Below are 22,204 nucleotides of genomic sequence, written 5' to 3' on the forward strand. Positions count from 1 at the left end.
TGGTGGCCCAACAACGTCTACAAGAAGAAGGTTGTCTAGTAGACATCAAGCTCTTTTCTAGCGCCGTTGCCGGGGAGGTTAGCTCTTGAAGGTATATCTTTAGATCTTGCAATCGAATCTTTTAGTTTATTGTTTTATCACTAGTTTAGTCTATAAAAGAAAACAAAAAATGGAATTAAGGGTACCTCATATGCTTCATCTTTTTAATGTCTTTCATGAAAATAATGATTCCGATAATTGTGCCAAAGTGTTAGAAGAAGAATGCATTAGAATGTTTGGCACTAAATCTTTGTATGATGAGCATGATTGCTATGTTGTTAGTATGAATTCCTTGGATATCTATGCTGCTAATGATATGCAAAGCCACAAGCTTGGGGATGCTATGTTTGATGAAGATGATATTTTTTTGTCCCCCAAGTTTTGATGAGCAAATTTATTTTGATGATAGCATGCATCCTATTTATGATGATTATATTGATGAAAGTGGATTTGGAGAGGTCATGACTTTATTTAGTAATGATTCCACTATTTCGGAAGAGGTTCCAATTGATTATGAGAACAAAGTTGCTATCTATGATGATTATTGTGATGACATGTATGCTATAAAGAATAATGATAACCATGAAACTTGTCATCATGATTTTAGTTTTCAATTGGATTATGCCTCACATGATAGTTATTTTATTGAGTTTGCTCCCACTATTATGAATGAGAAGAATTTTGCTTATGTGGTGAGTAGTAAATTTTCTATGCTTGTAGATAATGAAAAGAATGCTTTATGTGATTCTTATATTGTTGAATTCATTCATGATGCTACTGAAAATTATTATGAGGGGGGATCATATACTTGTAGGAATTGCAATAATATCAAGTTTCCTCTCTGTGTGTTGAAAATCTTGAAGCTATGCTTGCTTTGCCTTCCTATGCTAGTTGATTATTGCTCCCATATGTTGTTTTCTCACAAAATCCCTATGCATAGGAAGTGGGTTAGACTTAAATGTGCTAGTCATATTATTCATGATGCTCTCTTTGTGTTTCAATTCTTATCTTTTATGTGAGCATCATTGAAATCATCATGCCTAACTAGGGGCGTTAAACGATAGTGCTTGTTGGGAGGCAACCCAATTTTTATTTTTGTTACTTGCTTTTTGTTACTGTTTACTAATAAATAATTCATCTAGCCTCTGTTTAGATGTGGTTTTACGCTTTTAATTAGTGTTTGTGCCAAGCAGAACCTTTGGGAAGACTTGGGTGAAGTCTTTGCGATCTTGCTGTAAAAAACAGAAACTTTAGCGCTCACGAGTTTTGCTGCCATTTTTTAGTGGAGAGTGCGATTAGGTTGATTCTTTTTTCAGATGATAAATAGACAAATTCCTCACGTCCAACAATTTATTTGAGAATTTTATGAATTCCATAAGTATACGTTTGATACAGATTACTACAGACTGTTCTGTTTTTGACAGATTCTGTTTTCTATGTGTTGTTTGCTTATTTTGATGAATGTATGACTAGTATCGGAGGTTATGAACCATAGAGAAGTTGGAATATAGTAGATATTACACCAATATGAATTTATAATGAGTTAATTAGAGTACCTTAAGTGGTGGTTTATTTTCTTATACTAATGGAGCTTATGAGTTTTCTGTTAAGTTTTGTGTTGCGAAGTTTTCAAGTTTTGGGTAAAGATTCGATGGACTATGGAATAAGGAGTGGCAAAGAGCCTAAGCTTGGGGGTGTACAAGGCACCCCAAGGTAATATTCAAGGACAACCAAGAGCCTAAGCTTGGGGATGCCCCGGAAGGCATCCCCTCTTTGGTCTTCGTTCATCGGTAACTTTACTTGGAGCTATATTTTTATTCACCAGATGATATGTATTTTGCTTGGAGCGTCAATTTATTTTACTAGGATTTTCTTGCCGTTAGTTAGAACAATTTTTTGCATCTTTTATTTCAATAAAAGTGGCATTGATAGCCTTTACTATGCCTATTTTACAAGTCTTCATGTTGCTGTTTTAAAACAGAAAGTTTACCGCTGTTGCAAAAATTCCCTAGAAAAGTCAGAATGTGATAAAATGTTGAAACCTTTTGCATATTAAGCTCTGATAAATTTAATACAGTGCGAATTTTCTTTCATAATTTTTGGAGCTAGGGAAGTATGGATATTGCTGCATTCTTTACAGACTGTCCTGTTTAGGCAGATTGCTGTTATGTTTGCATTGTTTGCATATGTTTGCTTCTTTAATGATTCTATTTGAGGATAGGACTATTAAATATGCAGAGGCATTTAGTATTCAATGTTAAATAATAATTTTAGTGATTTTCTATAGTAGAGAATGATAAGGTTTTGCATGGACTTATACTGACCTATCTCACAAGTTCTTGTTGAGTTTTGTGTGGATGAAGCTTGTAAGATTTAGGGAAACCGCGATATGAAAGGAATTAAGGAGACACAAATGCTCAAGCTTGGGGATGCCCAAGGCATCCCAAGATAACATTTCAAGAAGTCTTAAGCGTCTAAGCTTGGGTATGCCCCGGTTGGCATCCCACCTTTCTTCTTCGACAACTATCAGTTAGTATCGGTTGAACCTAAGCTTTTGCTTCTTCACGTGATGTTTGCTATTCTTAGAATGTCATTTTATTTTGTTTTGCTTCATGTTTGAATAAAATATCAAGATCTGAAATTATTAAATGGAAGAGTCTTCACGTAGCTAAATAATTATTCAACTACTCATTGATCTTCACTTATATCTTTTTGAGGTAGTTTGTCATTTACTCATGTGCTTCACTTATATCCTATGAGTAAATAGTTGAATGAGCGAATATCATAAATCTGAAATTATATATGTTTCATATGCTTATTCCATGGGGGAGTAATGACTTCACATATAAGAAGTAGAGGTGGTAAATTTATTGAAGGTTAGCAAACATTGTATTGGTCACTTGAACAATTCATGAAAGAATGTTGAGGAAAGAGAGATTTCACATATAAATATACTATCTTGGACATATTTTGTAATTGTGAGAACTCATTAAAATATGACATGTTAAAAGGTTGATGTTGGACAAGGAAGACAATGTAATGGGTTATGTTTTCTTATATCTAAAATAAAGTATATTGTCATGGATCATCCAACATGTTGAGCTTGCATTTCCCCCTCATGCTAACCAAATTCTTTGCACCAAGTAGAGATACTACTTGTGCTTCCAAACATCCCTTAAACCAGTATTGCCATGAGAGTCCACCATACCTACCTATGGATTGAGTAATATCCTTCAAGTAAGTTGTCATCGGTGCATGCAATAAAAATTGCTCTCTAAATATGTATGATCTATTAGTGTGGAGAAAATAAGCTTTATATGATCTTGTGATGTGGAAGTAATAAAAGCGATGGACTGCATAATACAGGTCCCTATCACAAGTGGCAACATAAAGTGACATCCTTTAGCATTAAGATTTTGTGCATCCAACTATAAAAGTGCATGACAACCTCTGCTTCCCTCTGCGAAGGGCCTATCTTTTATTCTTGTCTTATACCTTATGCAAGAGTCTTGGTGATCTTCACCTTTCCTTTTTACATTTTATCCTTTGGCAAGCACATTGTTTTGGAAAGATCTTGATATATATCCAATTGGATGTAAGGCATCATGAACTATTATTGTTGACATTACCCTTGAGGTAAAAGGTTGGGAGGCGAATCTATAAGCCCCTATCTTTCTCTGTGTCTGATTAAAACTTTGAACCCATAAATATCACGTGAGTGTTAGCAATTGTGAAAGACTAAATGATAGTTGAGTATGTGATGTTTGCTGAATCAAAGCTCTGGCATAGACCCTTCCTGAAAATAGGATGAATTGTAATTGTTTGATGACTAATAACACGGTTTGTTAGTTTTCAAGAAAGTTTATGATCTATACTTTAACATGTGAATAGCTTGTTACTTGATCATGAGAAGTCCTATGAGTTGAGCTACTGTTATGATATATAATGATGCTAGAAAAGGTGATTGAAATTACCATTGATCAAACTTGTGCACCTGCTAGCATTCACACTTCATAAATTATTTCTTTTATCATTTACCTACTCGAGGACGAGCAGGAATTAAGCTTGGGAATGCTGATACGTCTCCAACGTATCTATAATTTATGAAGTATTCATGCTATTATATTATCTGTTTTGGATGTTTATGGGCTTTACTAAACACTTATATATTATTTTTGGGACTAACCTATTAACTGGAGGCCTAGCCCAAATTGTTGTTTTCTTGCCTATTTCAGTGTTTCTAAGAAAAGGAATATCAAACGGAGTCCAAAGGGATGAAACCTTCAGGAGAGTTATTTTTGGAACGGAAGCAATCCAGGAGCCTTGGAGTAGATGTCAGGGAAGCTTCGAGGAAGCTACGAGGTAGGGAGGCGCGCCATACCCCCTAGGCGCGCCCCCCACCCTCGTGGGCCCCTCGTGGCTCCCCTGACCGACTTCTTTCGCCTATATATGTCCATATACCCTAAAAACATCAGAGAATAGAATAGATCGGGAGTTCCGCCGCCGCAAGCCTCTGTAGCCACCAAAAACCAATCGGGACCCTGTTTCGGCACCCTGCCGGAGGGGGGATCCCTCACCGGTGGCCATCTTCATCATCTCGACGCTCTCCATGACGAGGAGGGAGTAGTTCACCCTCGGGGCTGACGGTATGTAACAGTAGCTATGTGTTTGATCTCTCTCTCTCTTGTGTTCTTGAGATGGTACGATCTTGATGTATCGCGAGCTTTGCTATTATAGTTGGATCTTATGATGTTTCTCCCCCTCTACTCTCTTGCAATGGATTGAGTTTTCCCTTTAAAGTTATCTTATCGGATTGAGTCTTTAAGGATTTGAGAACACTTGATGTATGTCTTGCATGTGCTTATCTGTGGTGACAATGGGATATCACATGATCCACTTGATGTATGTTTTGGTGATCAACTTGCGAGTTACGTGACCTCGTGAACTTATGCATAGGGGTTGGCACACGTTTTCGTCTTCACTCTCTGGTAGAAACTTTGGGGCACTCTTTGAAGTTCTTTGTGTTGGTTGAATAGATGAATCTGAGATTGTGTGATGCATATCGTATAATCATACACACGGATACTTGAGGTGACATTGGAGTATCTAGGTGACATTAGGGTTTTGGTTGATTTGCATCTTAAGGTGTTATTTTACTACAAACTCTAGGGCTGTTTGTGACACTTATTGGAATAGCCCAACGGATTGATCGGAAAGAATAACTTTGGGGTGGTTTCGTACCCTACAATAATCTCTTCGTTTGTTCTCCGCTATTACCGACTTTGGAGTGACTCTTTGTTGCATGTTGAGGGATAGTTATATGATCCAATTATGTTATTATTGTTGAGAGAACTTGCACTAGTGAAAGTATGAACCCTAGGCCTTGTTTCCTAGCATTGCAATACCATTTACGCTCGCTTTTATCATTAGTTACCTTGCTGTTTTTATATTTTCATATTACAAATACTCATATCTATCATCCATATTGCACTTGTATCACCATCTCTTCGCCGAACTAGTGCACCTATACAATTTACCATTGTATTGGGTGTGTTGGGGACACAAGAGACTCTTTGTTATTTGGTTGCAGGGTTGTTTGAGAGAGACCATCTTCAACCTACGCCTCCCACGGATTGATAAACCTTAGGTCATCCACTTGAGGGAAATTTTCTATTGTCCTACAAACCTCTGCACTTGGAGGCCAAACAACGTCTACAAGAAGAAGGTTTCATAGTAGACATTAGTTACTTACCCGAGATTCGATCGTCGGTATCATTATACCTAGTTCAATCTTGTTACTGGCAAGTCTCTTTACTCGTTCTATAATGCATCATCCCGCAACTAACTCATTAGTGACATTGCTTGCAAGGCTTATAGTGATGTGCATTACCGAGAGGGCCCAGAGATACCTCTCCAATAAATGGAGTGACAAATCCTAATCTTGATCTTTGCCAAGTCAACAAACACCTTCAGAGACACCTGTAGATTAGCTTTATAATCACCCAGTTACATTGTGACGTTTGGTAGCACACAAGATGCAACTCCGGTATTTGGGAGTTGCATAATCTCATAGTCAGAGGAATATGTACAAGTCATGAAGAAAGCAATAGCAATAAAACTAAACGATCGTAATGCTAAGCTAATGGATGGGTCTTGTCCATCACATCATTCTCTAATGGTGTGATCCCGTTCATCAAATGACAACACATGTCTACGGTCAGGAAACATAACCGTCTTTGATTAACGAGCTAGTCAAGTAGAGGCATAATAGGGACACTCTATTTTGTCTATGTATTCACACATGTACTAAGTTTTCGTTTAATACAATTCTAGCATGAATAATAAACATTTATCATGGTATAAGGAAATATAAATAACAACTTTATTATTGCCTCTAGGGCTTATTTCCTTCAGCCTCCCACTTGCACTAGTGTCAATAATCTAGATTACATAGTAATGATTCTAACACCCATGGAGTCTTGGTGTTGATCATGTTTTGCTCGTGGAAGAGGCTTAGTTAACGGGTCTGCAACATTCAGATCCGTAAGTATTTTGCAAATCTCTATGTCTCCCTCCTTGACTTGATCATGGATGGAATTGAAGCGTCTCTTGATGTGTTTGGTTCTCTTGTGAAATCTGGATTCCTTCGCCAAGGTAATTGCTCCAGTATTGTCACAAAAGATTTTCATTGGACCCGATGCACTAGGTATTACACCTAGATCGGAAATGAACTCCTTCATCCAGACCCCTTCATTTGCTGCTTCCAAAGCAGCTATGTACTCCGCTTCACACGTAGATCCCGCCATGATGCTCTGCTTGGAACTGCACCAACTTACAGCTCCACCATTCAATATAAATACATATCCAGTTTGCGACTTAGAGTCATCCGGATCAGTGTCAAAGCTTGCATCGACGTAACCATTTATGACAAGCTCTTTGTCACATCCATAAACAAGAAACATATCCTTAGTCCTTTTCAGGTATTTCAGGATGTTCTTGACCGTTGTCCAGTGATCCACTCCGGGATTACTTTGGTACCTCCCTGCTAAACTTATAGCAAGGCACACATCAGGTGTGGTACACAGCATTGCATACATGATAGAACCTATGGATGAGGCATAGGGAATGACTTTCATTTTCTCTCTATCTTATGCAGTGGTCAGGCATTGAGTCTGACTCAATTTCACACCTTGTAGCACAGGCAAGAACCCTTTCTTTGACTGATCCATTTTGAACTTCTTCAAAACTTTATGAAGGTATGTGCTTTGTGAAAGTCCAATTAAGCGTCTTGATCTATCTCTATAGGTCTTGATGCCCAATATATAAGCAGCTTCACCGGGGTCTTTCATTGAAAAATTCTTATTCAAGTATCCTTTTATGCTATCCAAAAATTATGTATTATTTCCAATCAACAATATGTGATCCACATATAATATTAGAAATGCTACAGAGCCCCCACTCACTTTCTTGTAAATACAGGCTTCTCCAAAAATCTGTATAAAACCATATGCTTTGATCACACTATCAAAACGTATAATCCAACTCCAAGATGCTTGCACCAGTCCATAAATGGATCGCTGGAGCTTGCACACTTTGTTAGCACCTTTATGATTGATAAAACCTTCTAGTTGCATCATATACAACTCCTTTTTAAGATATCCATTAAGGAATGCAATTTTGACATCCATTTGCCGAATTTCATAATCATAAAATGCAGAAATTGCTAACATGATTCGGACAGACTTAAGCATCGCTACGGGTGAGAAGGTCTCATCGTAGTCAACTCCTTGAACTTGTCGAAAACCTTTCGCAACAAGTCGAGATTTGTAGACAGTAACATTACCGTTAGCGTCACTCTTCTTCTTGAAGATCAATTTATTCTCTATGGCTTGCCGATCATCGGGCAAGTCAACCAAAGTCCACACTTTGTTCTCATACATGGATCCCATCTCAGATTTCATGGCCTCAAGCCATTTCGCGGAATCTGGGCTCATCGTCACTTCCTCCTAGTTCATAGGTTTGTCATGGTCTAGTAACATGACTTCTAGAACAGGATTACCGTACCACTCTGGTGCGGATCGTACTCTGGTTGACCTACGAGGTTCGGTAGTAACTAGATCTGAAGTTTCATGATCATCATCATTAGCTTCCTCACTAATTGGTATAGGAATTACTGGAACTGATTTCTGTGATGAACTACTTTCCAATTTGGGAGAAGGTACAATTACCTCATCAAGTTCTACTTTCCTCCCACTCATTTCTTTCAAGAGAAACTCCTTCTCTGGAAAGGATCCATTCTTAGAAACGAATATCTTGCCTTCAGATCTGTGATAGAAGGTGTACCAACAGTTTCCTTTGGGTATCCTATGAAGACACATTTCTCTGATTTGGATTTGAGCTTATCAGGTTGAAGCTTTTTCACATAAGCATCGCAGCCCCAAACTTTAAGAAGCGGCAGCTTAGGTTTCTTGCTAAACCATAGTTCATATGGTGTCGTCTCAATGGATTTAGATGGTTCCCTATTTAACATGAATGCAGCCGTCTCTAAAGAATAACCCCAAAACAATAGTGGTAAATCGGTAAGAGACATCATAGATCGCACCATGTCTAATAAAGTACGGTTACGATGTTCGGACACACCATTACGCTGTGGTGTTCCAGGTGGTGTGAGTTGCGAAACTATTCCACATTGTTTCAAATGAAGACCAAACACATAACTCAAATATTCACCTCCACGATCAGATTGTAGAAACTTTATTTTCTTGTTATGATGATTTTCCACTTCACTCTGAAACTCTTGGAACTTTTCAAATGTTTCATACTTATGTTTCATTAAGTAGATATACCCATATCTGCTCAAATCATCTGTGAACGTTAGAAAATAACGATACCCGCCACGAGCCTCAACACTCATCGGACCGCATACATCAGTATGTATTATTTCCAATAAGTTAGTTGCTCACTCCATTCTTCCGGAGAACGGAGTCTTAGTCATCTTGCCCATGAGGCATGGTTTGCAAGCATCAGGTGATTCCAAAAGCCCATCAGCATGAAGTTTCTTCATGCGCTTTACACCAATATGACCTAAATGGCAGTGCCACAAATAAGTTGCACTACCATTATTAACTTTGCATATTTTCGTTTCAATATTATGAATATGTCTATTGCTACAATCGAGATTCAACAAAAATAGACCACTCATCAAGGGTGCATGACCATAAAAGATATTACTCATATAAATAGAACAACCATTATTCTCTAATTTAAATGAATAACCGTCTCGCATCAAACAAGATCCAGATATAATGTTCATGCTCAACGCTGGCACCAAATAACAATTATTCAGGTCTAAAACTAATCCCGAAGGTAGATGTAGAGGTAGCGTGCCGATGGCGATCACATCGACTTTGGAACCATTTCCCACACACATCGTCACCTCGTCCTTAGCCAATGTTCGTTTAATCCGTAGCCCCTGTTTTGAGTTGCAAATATGAGCAACAGAACCAGTATCAAATACCCAGGCGCTACTACAAGCATTAGTAAGGTACACATCAATAACATGTATATCAAATATACCTTTCACTTTGCCATCCTTCTTATCCGCCAAATACTTGGGGCAGTTCCACTTCCAGTGACCAGTCCCTTTTGCAGTAGAACCACTCAGTTTCAGGCTTAGGTCCAGACTTGGGCTTCTTCCCTTGAGCAGAAACTTGCTTGTTGTTCTTCTTGAAGTTCCCCTTCTTCCCTTTGCCCTTTTTTTCTTGAAACTAGTGGTCTTGTTAACCATCAACACTTGATGTTCCTTCTTGATTTCTACCTCCGCAGCCTTTAGCATCATGAAGAGCTCAGGAATTGTCTTTTCCATCCCTTGCATATTATAGTTCATCACGAAGCCTTTATAGCTTGGTGGCAGTGATTGAAGAACTCTGTCAATGACACTACCATCAGGAAGATTAACTCCCAGCTGAGTCAAGTGGTTATGGTACCCAGACATTTTGAGTATGTGTTCACTGCCAGAACTACTCTCCTCCATTTTGCAGCTATAGAACTTGTTGGAGACTTCATATCTCTCAACTCGGGCATTTGTTTGAAATATTAACTTCAACTCCTGGAACATCTCATATGCTTCATGACGTCCAAAACATCTTTAAAGTCCCGATTCTAAGTCATAAAGCATGGCACACTGAACTATTGAGTAGTCATCAGTTTTGCTCTACCAGACGTTCATAACGTCCGGAGATGCTCCTGCAGCGGGTCTTGCACCTAGCGGTGCTTCTAGGACGTAATTCTTCTATGCAGCAATGAGGATAATCCTCAAGTTACGGACCCAGTCTGTGTAGTTGCTACCATCATCTTTCAACTTAGCTTTCTCTAGGAACGCATTAAAATTCAAGGGAATGCTGGCACGGGCCATTGATCTATAAAAACATAGATATGGAAAAACTATCAGGTACTAAGTTCATGATAAATTAAAGTTAAATTAATCATATTACTTAAGAACTCCCACTTAGATAGACATCCCTCTAGTCATCTAAATGATCACGTGATCCATATCAACTAAACCATGTCCGATCATCACGTGAGATGGAGTATTTTTCAATGGTGAACATCACTATGTTGATCATATCTACTATATGATTCACGTTCGACCTTTCGGTCTCAGTGTTTTGAGGCCATATGCGCATATGCTAGGCTCCTCAAGTTTAACCCGAGTATTCTACACGTGCAAAACTGGCTTGGGCCCATTGTATGTGAACGTAGAGCTTATCACACCCGATCATCACGTGGTGTCTCGGCACGACGAACTGTAGCAACGGTGCATACTCAGGGAGAACACTTATACCTCGAAATTTAGTGAGAGATCTTATAATGCTACCATCGTACTAAGCAAAATAAGATGCATAAAGGATAAACATCACATGCAATCAAAAATATGTGACATGATAATCATCATCTTGTGCCTTTGATCTCCATCTCCAAAGCACCGTCATGATCTCCATCGTCACCGGCTTGACACCTTGATCTCCATCGTTGCGTCGTCGTCGTCTCACCAACTATTGCTTCCACGACTATCGCTACCGCTTAGTGATAAAGTAAAGCAATTACATGGCGATCACATTTCATACAATAAAGCGACAACCATAAGGTTCCTGCCAGTTGCCGACAACTTTTACAAAACATGATCATCTGATACAACAATTTAAATCTCATCACATCTTGACCATATCACATCACAACATGCCCTGCAAAAACAAGTTAGACGTCCTCTACTTTGTTGTTGCAAGATTTACATAGCTCCTACGGGCTTCTAGCAAGAACCGTTCATACCTACGCATCAAAACCACAATGATTTTTTGTTAAGTGTGTTTTTTAACCTTCAACAAGGATCGGCCATAGTCAAATTCGATTCAAGTAAAGTTGGAGAAACAAACATCCGCCAGCCACCTGTGTGTGAAGCACGTCGGTAGAACCGGTCTCATGAACGTGGTCATGTAATGTTGGTCCGGGCTGCTTCATCCAACAATACCGCCGAATCAAAATAAGACATTGGTGGTAAGTAGTATGACTATTATCTCCCACAACTCATTGTGTTCTACTCATGCATATCATCTACGCATAGACCTGGCTCGGATGCCACTGTTGGGGAACATAGCATGCAATTTCAAAAAAAAATCCTACGATCACGCAAGATCTATATAGGAGATGCATAGCAACGAGACGGGAAGAGTTTGTCCATGTACCCTCGTAGACTGAAAGCGGAAAGCATTAGGTTAACACGGTTGATGTAGTCCAACGTCTTCACGATCCAACCAATACAAGTACCAAACGTACAGCACCTCCGTGTCCAGCACACGTTCAGCTCGATGACGTCCCTCGAACTCTTGATCCAGTAGAGGGTCGAGGGAGAGTTCCGTCAACACAACGGCATGGCGACGGTGATGGTGATGTGATTCACGCAGGGCTTCACCTAAGCACACTACGACGCTATGACAGGAGGAGTAAACTGTGGAGGGGGGCACCGCACACAGTTAAGATAATAATTGTTGTGTCTTTGGGGTGCCCCCCGCCCCTGTATATAAAGGAGGGGAGGAGGAGGCCGCCGGCCAGGAGGGGTGTGCCAAGGGGGGAGTCCTACTAGGACTCCACTCCTAGTAGGATTCGCCCCCCCTTCCTTCCAACGGAGAGGGGGAAAGGGGAAAGAGAGGAGAGGGAGAAGGAAAGGGGGGGCGTGCCCCCTCCCCTTGTCCAATTCGGATTGGGCAGGGGGGAGGCGCGCGCCTCCTCTTGTGGCCTTCCTCCCTCTCTCCACTATGGCCCATAAGGCCCAATAACTTTCCCGGGGGGTTCCGATAGCATCCCGGTACTCCGATAAATCCCCGAACCTCTTCAGAACCATTCTGGTGTCCGGATATAACCTTCGAATATATCAATATTTACCTCTTGACCATTTCAAGACTCCTCATGTCTGTGATCTCATCCGGGACTCCGAACAAATTTCGATCACCAAAACACATAACTCATAATACAAATCGTCATCGAATGTTAAGCATGCGGACCCTACGGGTTCGAGAACTATGTAGACATGACCGAGATACATCTCTGGCCAATAACCAATAGCGGAACCTGGATGCCCATATTGGTTCCTACATATTCTTGGAAGATCTTTATCGATCAAACCGCATAACAACATACGTCATTCCCTTTGTCATCGGTATGTTACTTGCCCGAGATTCGATCGTCGGTATCATTATAGCTAGTTCAATCTCGTTACCGGCAAGTCTCTTTACTCGTTTCGTAATGCACCATCCCGCAACTAACTCATTAGTCACATTACTTGCAAGGCTTATAGTGATGTGCATTACCAAGAGGGCCCAGAGATACCTCTCCGATACATGAAGTGACAAATCCTAATCTTGATCTATGCCAACTCAACAAACACCTTCGGAGACACCTATAGAGCATCTTTATAATCACCCAATTATGTTGTGACGTTTGATAGCACACAAGGTGTTCCTTCGGTATTCGGGAGTTGCATAATCTCATAGTCAGAGAAATATGTATAAGTCATGAAGAAAGCAATAGCAATAAAACTAAACGATCATAATGCTAAGCTAATGGATGGGGCTTGTCCATCACATCATTCTCTAATGATGTGATCCCGTTCATCTAATGACAACACATGTCTATGGTCAGGAAACATAACCATATCTAATTAATGAGCTAGTCAAGTAGAGGCATGCTAGGAGCACTCTGTTTTGTCTATGTATTAACACATGTACTAAGTTTCCATTTAATACAATTCTAGCATGAATAATAAGCATTTATCATGATATAAGGAAATATAAATAACAACTTTATTATTGCCTCTAGGGCATATTTGCATCAAAGGTAGGTTGGGCCGTGCAGTGGGCCAAGGCCCAGGGAAGTAGGGGCGCTTTTTCCTTTTTTTGTTTTGCCTTTCTTTTTATTTTTCTTTGTTTTCTCTTTTCTTTCAAAAGCAAAATTAGTTTTATGAAATAAGAAACTTGCACCTAAAATTGAGTTATAAATTAAGCTACTGCCACATTAAGTTTGGCACCAAATTAAAATAGTTTAATATTTTTATAAACTAAAAAGCATTTAAATAATTGTTATAGTCACTGTTTTATTAATTATAGGGCATTAAAACACTTTATAAAAATGTTGGTTCATCACCATAATTGGTTATGGATTATTTGCCACACTTTGAACATTTTAGTTCTCATGTTTGACAAACTTGAATTTTTGACTTTAAATTTGGATTTGAATTTGAATGGTGATTTGGATCAAGTGAGGATTAGCAACAGTAATATGATGACATGGCACCATTAATATGGGATTATTGTAGCTTAATTATCCGGGTGTTACAACCTCGCACTGCTCCTTTGCTACGGACGCCATGGCCGTCAGCAGGAGATCCTAGAACAGGGGGCGCACGACGGCGGGGGCTGCAACCAGCACCCACCGAGCTGGGAACGATGACCACTAGGGGCTGCAAAATGGGGGCACCCGTAGATGAGTAGAATGTGAACGTTGTATGGCAGAGGCGGCGAGTCGATGTGCTTCAACCAGCATAACACAGGGCTAGAACCAGCAAGAGTTTTTGCTGGGACCAGTGAGTTTTTTGTGCGTCAGAGAACGGCGGAAGTTGCTGCCATGAAAAAAGCAGGAACCAGCTATAGGAAAAGTTACAACCAGCAAACAAAAAAGCTTCAACCGTTGTCATGGGGTGCATTGGTGGTGACCACGAGCTGCACATTTTTGCTGGAAGCGGCATCATGGGGTGCTACAACCAGCGATGGCAGAAGCGTCCACCGGCCATAGGAAAGCTGCAACTACAACGGGGGGAAAGCACGACCAGTGATCCCAATTGCTACAACCACCGGGGTAGGCGAGAAGAAGATGCTATAATGATTTTTTGCTGGGAACTGTGATGAGAAAAGCTTCAACCGGCGATGAGAAAATCTTCACCATAGACTACGAAAGTTATGAATGGCGATGAAAAGTTGCAATTGTCTGTGACAAAAGCTACAATCGGCGATGAAGAAATCTTCAACCGTTCATGTCCCAGCACTGACCTAACAATTTTTCGCTAGGACTAATGAGCTTTTTTTGCTGCATGCGTTTAATGGAGGAGGACGGTGACGAGCCATGGAGTACGTCCTGCGACCGTAGGGACTTGTGTCGCAAGCTTGACGACGGGTCATGCGATCGAGGCGGCGTGGATCAACGAGCTCGCCAACGACATAGTGCTAGCTCGGCGAGGGCCACAAAGCGCTACAACTAGATTTAGCGGCGCATGATGAAGCCTAAGAGTGCGGTGCCGATGAGCGCGCACTACCCTAAAAATATTACGAGGATGACGCCAGAATCGCATGGCCCATGTGACTCATATTGCACGGCTGGTAGGGGACCGGCCGAAACTTTCGGCCGGTGCGCCGGCGCCTATTACTCCCCTAAAAATAGGCAGCGGTGAAGTATCAAGTGAAAATGGCTATTCAGTAAAAACTGAAAACTATTGTCGTACACCATCTGATCCAGGACATACGGTGCACAGCAAAAGTGGGAATCTAACTAGCCACTTAATCACAGTTTTACAGCTAACACCCTGCCCTTACATAGATTCAGCCAAAAAAAGGAAAACATATCGTGGTCAATCTGTGCCACCATGGAGTCTAGTCCTGCGCCGCCAACGATCGCAAGGTGCCCTAGCTCTCTGACGACCACACCGTCCAACAACACTAGCCCTCCGCCGCCCTCGATCGTCACTCCCTGCCCTCCGTCGGCCTTGTCCGTGATCTCGCGCCCTTCGCTGGCCATGGCCGTGAGCCATTGCTCTTTTTTCGAAAAGGGGGGACTCCCCGGCCTCTGCATCAGAATGATGCATACGGCCATCTTATTAAATAAATAAATAGGTTCAACAAGGTCTTAAAGTCTCAAAACGAAAATAAAGGAGAGCTCACAAAGAGCCAAAAAGGCGAAAAACAAACCAGCCACAAAAAGCCACAACCGGCTGGCATAAGAGAGATAGGTAAACTAATTGCCTATCCTATTACATGACCGCCATCCAAACTGGTTGAAGATATCCTGTGCTATGATCTCCCAGCGGATAGATCCAGTAACCAAACGCTCCCTGGCCTCCGTCGGAGTGAGTAGCGACCACATACGGATCAACGTAGTGGCTCGGAAAATAACCTGCAAAAAATGAACATTTGTTGTTCTGTTAAAAACCAAATCATTTCTGTAGTTCCAGACTGCCCACAATAAAGCACAAACTCCTACGCAAATATGTCTCGCTATTTTGGGCTCTATCCCGTTAAGCCACGTTCCAAATAACGTGTTGACAGAACTCGGTGGAGTAATATTAAATGCAATATGGACTGTCCTCCATAGAACTTTGGCTAACGGGCAGTCAAGAAAAAGGTGTTTGATAGTTTCATCCCGATCACAGAAACTACACCTAGTAGGTCCTGTCCAATTACGCTTTGCCAAATTGTCCTTGGTTAAAATTACATGTTTATGGACAAACCACATAAACACTTTGATTTTCAAAGGAACTTTGACATCCCAAACATGTTTGGAACTAGGAATCGAGCTTGAATTGATAACATCAACATACATTGATTTAACTATAAACTCTCCAGACCTAGTAAGTTTCCAGCGTAATTTATCAGGCTGTTGAGATAGCTGAACCTCCATCGGTCTACCTACTAGATGGAACCATTCTTCCCAACGATTGCCAACTAGCATCCTTCTGAACTGAATATTCAGGGGAGTGGATTGAAGTACCATTGCAACGAACGCCTCACGTCGTTGAACAATACGATACAAAGACAGCTATTGAATGGCAAGGGGGGTCTCTCCGAGCCAAGTATCCTCCCAGAATCGCGTGCTAGCACCGTTGCCAATAATAAACTTTGTCCTATTAAACAAGGTTAATTTGACTTTCATAAGCCCTTTCCAAAAGGGTGAGTCAGTCGGCCTTGCTGTCACCTGGGACAAAGTTTTGGATTGAAGATACTTGCTACGAAGGATCTGCGCCCAAGTGGCATCAGTCTCTATCGATAACTTCCACAGCCACTTGCTGAGAAGACATATGTTCTTGACCTCAAGATTCTCAATACCAAGACCCCCTTGGTCTTTTGGTCGACAGATGATATCCCATTTGGTGAGTCGGTATTTTCTTTTTAGTTCATCACTCTGCCAAAAGAAACGTGATCGATAGAAGTCCAGTCTTTTCCTAACTCCAACTGGGACTTTGAAGAACGACAAAAGAAACATAGGAATACTCGTGAGAACCGAGTTTATCAGAATTAATCGGCCTTCGTATGACATGAGCTTGCCCTTCCAGCAACTCAGTTTCTCAAAACGGTCCTCGATACACTTCCATTCTCTGTTTGTTAGCTTACGATGGTGAATTGGTATACCTAAGTACGTGAAAGGTAAAGTCCCCAATTCGCACCCAAAAAATTGTCTATATGCCTCTTGTTCGTCATTGGCTCTACCAAAGCAGAACAATTTTCTTTTGTGAAAGTTAATCATTAACCCGGTCAATTGTTCAAATAAGCATAACACCAGCTTCATATTTCTCGCTTTGGCCAAGTCATGCTCCATAAAGATGATCGTATCATCGGCGTATTGTAGGATAGACACACCTCCATCAACTAGATGAGGTACCAAGCCACCCACCTGACTGGCCTCCTTAGCCCTTCCTATCAAAATTGCCAATGTATCAACTACAATGTTGAACAGGATAGGAGACATTGGATCCCCTTGTCTCAGGCCCTTATGTGTCTGGAAATAATGACCTATGTTGTCATTCACTTTAATTCCAACACTCCCTTTTTGCGTGAATGATTCTACCTGGCGTCGCCAGGCTTCATCAAAACCTTTCATACGCAAGGCCTGTTGAAGGAATGGCCATTTGACTTTATCGTACGCTTTCTCGAAATCCACCTTAAAAACAACTCCATCTAATTTTTTCGTGTGGATTTCATGGAGCGTTTCATGAAGGACCACCACCCCTTCTAGGATGTTTCTGTCCGGCATGAAAGCAGTTTGGGATTGCTGCACCACAGAATGCGCAATCTGTGTGAGCCTATTAGTCCCAACCTTGGTGAAAATTTTGAAACTAACATTGAGGAGGCAGATCAGCCTGAACTGCTCAATTCTCACAGCCTCCTTTTTCTTAGGAAGCAGTGTTATTGTTCCAAAATTTAAGTGAAATAACTGAAGCTGTCCAGAGAATAGATCATGGAATATTGGTATCAAATCCCCCTTAATAATATGCCAACACTTTTTATAGAACTCCGCCGGAAATCCATCCGGCCCTAGAGCCTTATTGTTTTTCATCTGCGCAATAGCTTCAAACACCTCTTTCTCCGAGAACGGGGCAACCAAAATATCATTATCATCATCAATGAGTTGAGGCACATCCTCAATCCTGGACTCATCCAAGGACACACAATTATCCTTCGGAGGACCAAACAACTTCTTATAGTACTCGATTATGTATAATTTTAGGTTGTCCTGGCCTGAAATAGTTCCTTCATCTTGTTCAAGCTGAAAGATTCTCTTCTTTCTGTGCTTGCCATTAGCGATAAAGTGAAAGAATTGAGTGTTCGCGTCCCCCTGGACAATTTTGCGGACCTTAGCCCGCAATGCCCACTTCAAATCCTCTTCACGGAGAAGCTCTTTCAACCTCATCTCCGCTTCTAGCTTAGCATGAAGCTCCGTGGCTTGCAAAATTGTGGACTCGGCTTCTAAATCTAGGGACTGAATAAGTGTAAGGAGCCTTTCCTTTTCGAACTCATAAATCCCACTAAGGTGCTTAGCCCACCCACGTAAGAAACTTCTCAAATGCCTAATCTTATTCTGCCAGCGCTCAATGAAAGTCCTACCTCCTGCATCCTTAGCCCATTCCCTGGCTATCAGATCCAAGAAGCCTTCACGTTCAAACCATGCCAGCTCGAATTAAAAGGAGTTTCTGTTTCCCATGTGGTTTGGCTCACCCGACTCCACGAATAAAGACGTGTGATCAGAAATTCCACGCGAGAGAGCCTGGATCGTTACCAAAGGGAATTTCTGTTCCCATTCGACGCTCGCTAGGACTCGATCCAGCTTCTCAAACATCGGGTTTGGCAAAGCATTAGCCCAAGTAAATTTTCTACCGGAAAGCTCTATCTCTCTCAGATCCAAGCTTTCAATAATGGTATTAAACATAAACGACCATCTGCCATCAAAATTATCATTATTCTTTTCCTCTCTCCTCCTAATGATATTGAAGTCACCCCAACTAAAATTGGGAGCTGCTCAGAACCGCAAATTCGAACAAGATCCGCCAAAAACTCTGGTTTAAGCTCGGGTTGCGCTGCACCATAAACCGCCACGAGAGCCCAGTTAAACCCATCAGCTTTGGACCTAACCCAAAACTTAACCGCGAAGTCACCCATCATGACACTTCGGACTTCCAGCGAATCGCATCTCACTCCAAGTAAGATCCCACCCGATCTTCCTCGCAAAGGCAGGCAGTGCCAATCCAAATCAACACCATCCGATAAAGTATTGAGAAACTGGGGCACAAAATTATCTCTACCAGTTTCCGAGAGAGCAATAAAATATAATCTATGCTCGATAGACGCATCTGCAAGAAACCTTCTTTTAGCCAAGTCTTTCAGACCTCTGCTATTCCAAAAGATTCCCTTCATATTTCATCATGAAATTTTTTAGTAGTACGGATCCTAGCACTCCTACGTGCCGCTGAAGCAGGATAAATCTTTCGCTTCCACTTGCATTTGGGTTTGCTATGGTCCTCATAACTGGGCTCAGTGGATCGAACTACTGTATCTTCTAAAATGGCATCCTCTTCCTCAGACTCAGGAATGGATGGTGCAAGATCCGCACAAAAATTATCGAGCACTGTGACCCCCAATGCATCAATATCTGCATCATTCATGGCTTTTCCGGCTGCTAAGTTTCAAATCGTTTCTAAAGCGTGTTCCGCTTCCAAATCTAGGAGATCATTAACAGAGTTGGAAATTTCACTATCATTACTACCTAGTGAAACTCCTAACTGATTTGCATTATAAATAATTTCATTATTAGAGAAATGCAAAATGGAGTTGGAGGTGTTGACCGACATACCAGTAGTGATCTCGATATCACGAAGCTTGACCGCCCGCTTGGCGCACCTCAGCTGCATGTCATCAACATCCTGCTGGTCCTGGAGACGGGAGCTCATCCGCCTCCCATCAGACACAGGATCTGGGATGCCTCCAAATGCGATGACCTCCTCCCGAGTGGCTCCGTTAGAGACGAGGCCTCCAGCCCCACCCCCAACACGCGGCCAGGCCATATCACCCAGAGGGGCGGCAGGAACCGCAGGCACTGGCACTGGCGACCTTGGAGAAGGAGAGCTCAGGTCCACCTGCCCACGCTCCCCAGCAGGCGCGGTCGCCCCTCGCCTAGGAGAGAAAGGAAACAGGGCCTCCTACCGCGTCCCTCGCCCAAACACTTCAGGAGAGGAGGGGGTCGAGACCTCCTGCCCAGCCCCCCTCCCAAAGCGGGTGTGTCGCCGATAGTCACCATAGACAGCTCCACCACAGTCCTCAACTGTGGCAAAGCATCAGAATGAGATGGGGAGCGATGGGCCACCTGCCCACGATCCTCCCCCCCCCCTCAACCGGCATCAACGGCGAAGGGGAGCGAGGGGCCACCTGCCCCCGATCCCCCCCCCCTCGACCGAAAGCATCAGAGGCGCAGCCGTCTCCATGCTCCCATCGACAGAACCATCAGCCACAACAAAATCCAAGGGAGGGAGCGTGCACTCTAGCACACTATCAGACTCCACTCGATTGCTCCATAACCTAGGAGGGGCAGAAGCTGGCTCGAAAGAACCGAATCTCAGAGTGTTCATCGGCACCATAACCGAAGGAGCAGTCCCTATCCCAGGCGTCTGTGGTGTAGCACTCGGGCCGTTGGACGACTCATGCCCAACATCATCCCCTCGCGCTGCCGTGTGACCTGATCCATCATTCCTGTCATGCATGTCCACATCTGTCCCAGCCAAAGCCTCAGCAAAAAGATATGTATCCTCAAACTCGATCTCAAGTTTAAATACCTAGCCCCTATAAGTCCACATGACCACGTCAGGCATGAACTCAATATCAAGAACACTCACCAACAGTCAGGCCACCCCGTTAGCTCGGGTGAAGGCCTGTTGGAAATATGCCCTAGAGGCAATAATAAATTGATTATTATTATATTTCCTTGTTCATGATAATCGTTTATTATCCATGCTAGAATTGTATTGATAGGAAACTCAGATACATGTGTGGATACATAGACAACACCATGTCCCTAGTAAGCCTCTAGTTGACTAGCTCGTTGATCAATAGATGGTTACGGTTTCCTCACCATGGACATTGGATGTCATTGATAACGGGATCACATCATTAGGAGAATGATGTGATGGACAAGACCCAATCCTAAGCCTAGCACAAGATCATGTAGTTCGTATGCTAAAGCTTTTCTAATGTCAAGTATCATTTCCTTAGACCATGAGATTGTGCAACTCCCGGATACCGTAGGAATACTTTGGGTGTGCCAAACGTCACAACGTAACTGGGTGGCTATAAAGGTGCACTACGGGTATCTCCGAAAGTGTCTGTTGGGTTGGCACGAATCGAGACTGGGATTTTTCACTCCGTGTAAACAGAGAGGTATCTCTAGGCCCACTCGGTAGGACATCATCATAATGTGCACAATGTGACCAAGGAGTTGATCACGGGATGATGTGTTACGGAACGAGTAAAGAGACTTGCCGGTAACGAGATTGAACAAGGTATCGGGGTACCGACGATCGAATCTCGGGCAAGTATCATACCACTAGACAAAGGGAATTGTATGCGGGATTGATTAAGTCCTTGACATCGTGGTTCATCCGATGAGATCATCATGGAACATGTGGGAACCAACATGGGTATCCAGATCCCGCTGTTGGTTATTGACCGGAGGACGTCTCGATCATGTCTGCATGGTTCCCGAACCCGTAGGGTCTACACACTTAAGGTTCGATGACGCTAGGGTTATATGGAATAGATATACGTGGTTACCGAATGTTGTTCGGAGTCCCGGATGAGATCCCGGACGTCACGAGGAGTTCCGGAATGGTCCGGAGGTAAATATTTATATATGGTAAGTCCTGTTTTGGTCGCCGGAAAAGTTTCGGGGTTTATCGGTAACGTACCGGGACCACCGGGAGGGTCCCGGGGGTCCACCAAGTGGGGCCACAAGCCCCGAAGGGCTGCATGGGCCAAGTGTGGGAGGGGACCAGCCCCAGGTGGGCTGGTGCGCGCCCCCACAAGGACCCAAGGCACCTAAGGGGAGGAGGGGGGCAAACCCTAAGGGCAGATGGGCCTTAGGGCCCATGCCTGGTGCGCCTCCCTCTCCCCTCCACCTGGCCGCCACCCAGATGGGATTTGGGGGCTGCCGCCACCCCTAGGGAGGGAACCCTAGGTGGGGGCGCAGCCCCTCCCCTCTCCCTATATATACTTGAGGTTTGGGCTGCCCAATACACACGAGTTCCTCTCCTTCTTGGCGCAGCCCTACCCCTCTCCCTCCTCGTCTCTCGCGGTGCTTGGCGAAG

This window comes from Triticum urartu, chromosome 1 (assembly GCF_003073215.2).
Source record: "Triticum urartu cultivar G1812 chromosome 1, Tu2.1, whole genome shotgun sequence".
In the NCBI taxonomy this organism is placed as follows: Eukaryota; Viridiplantae; Streptophyta; class Magnoliopsida; order Poales; family Poaceae; genus Triticum; species Triticum urartu.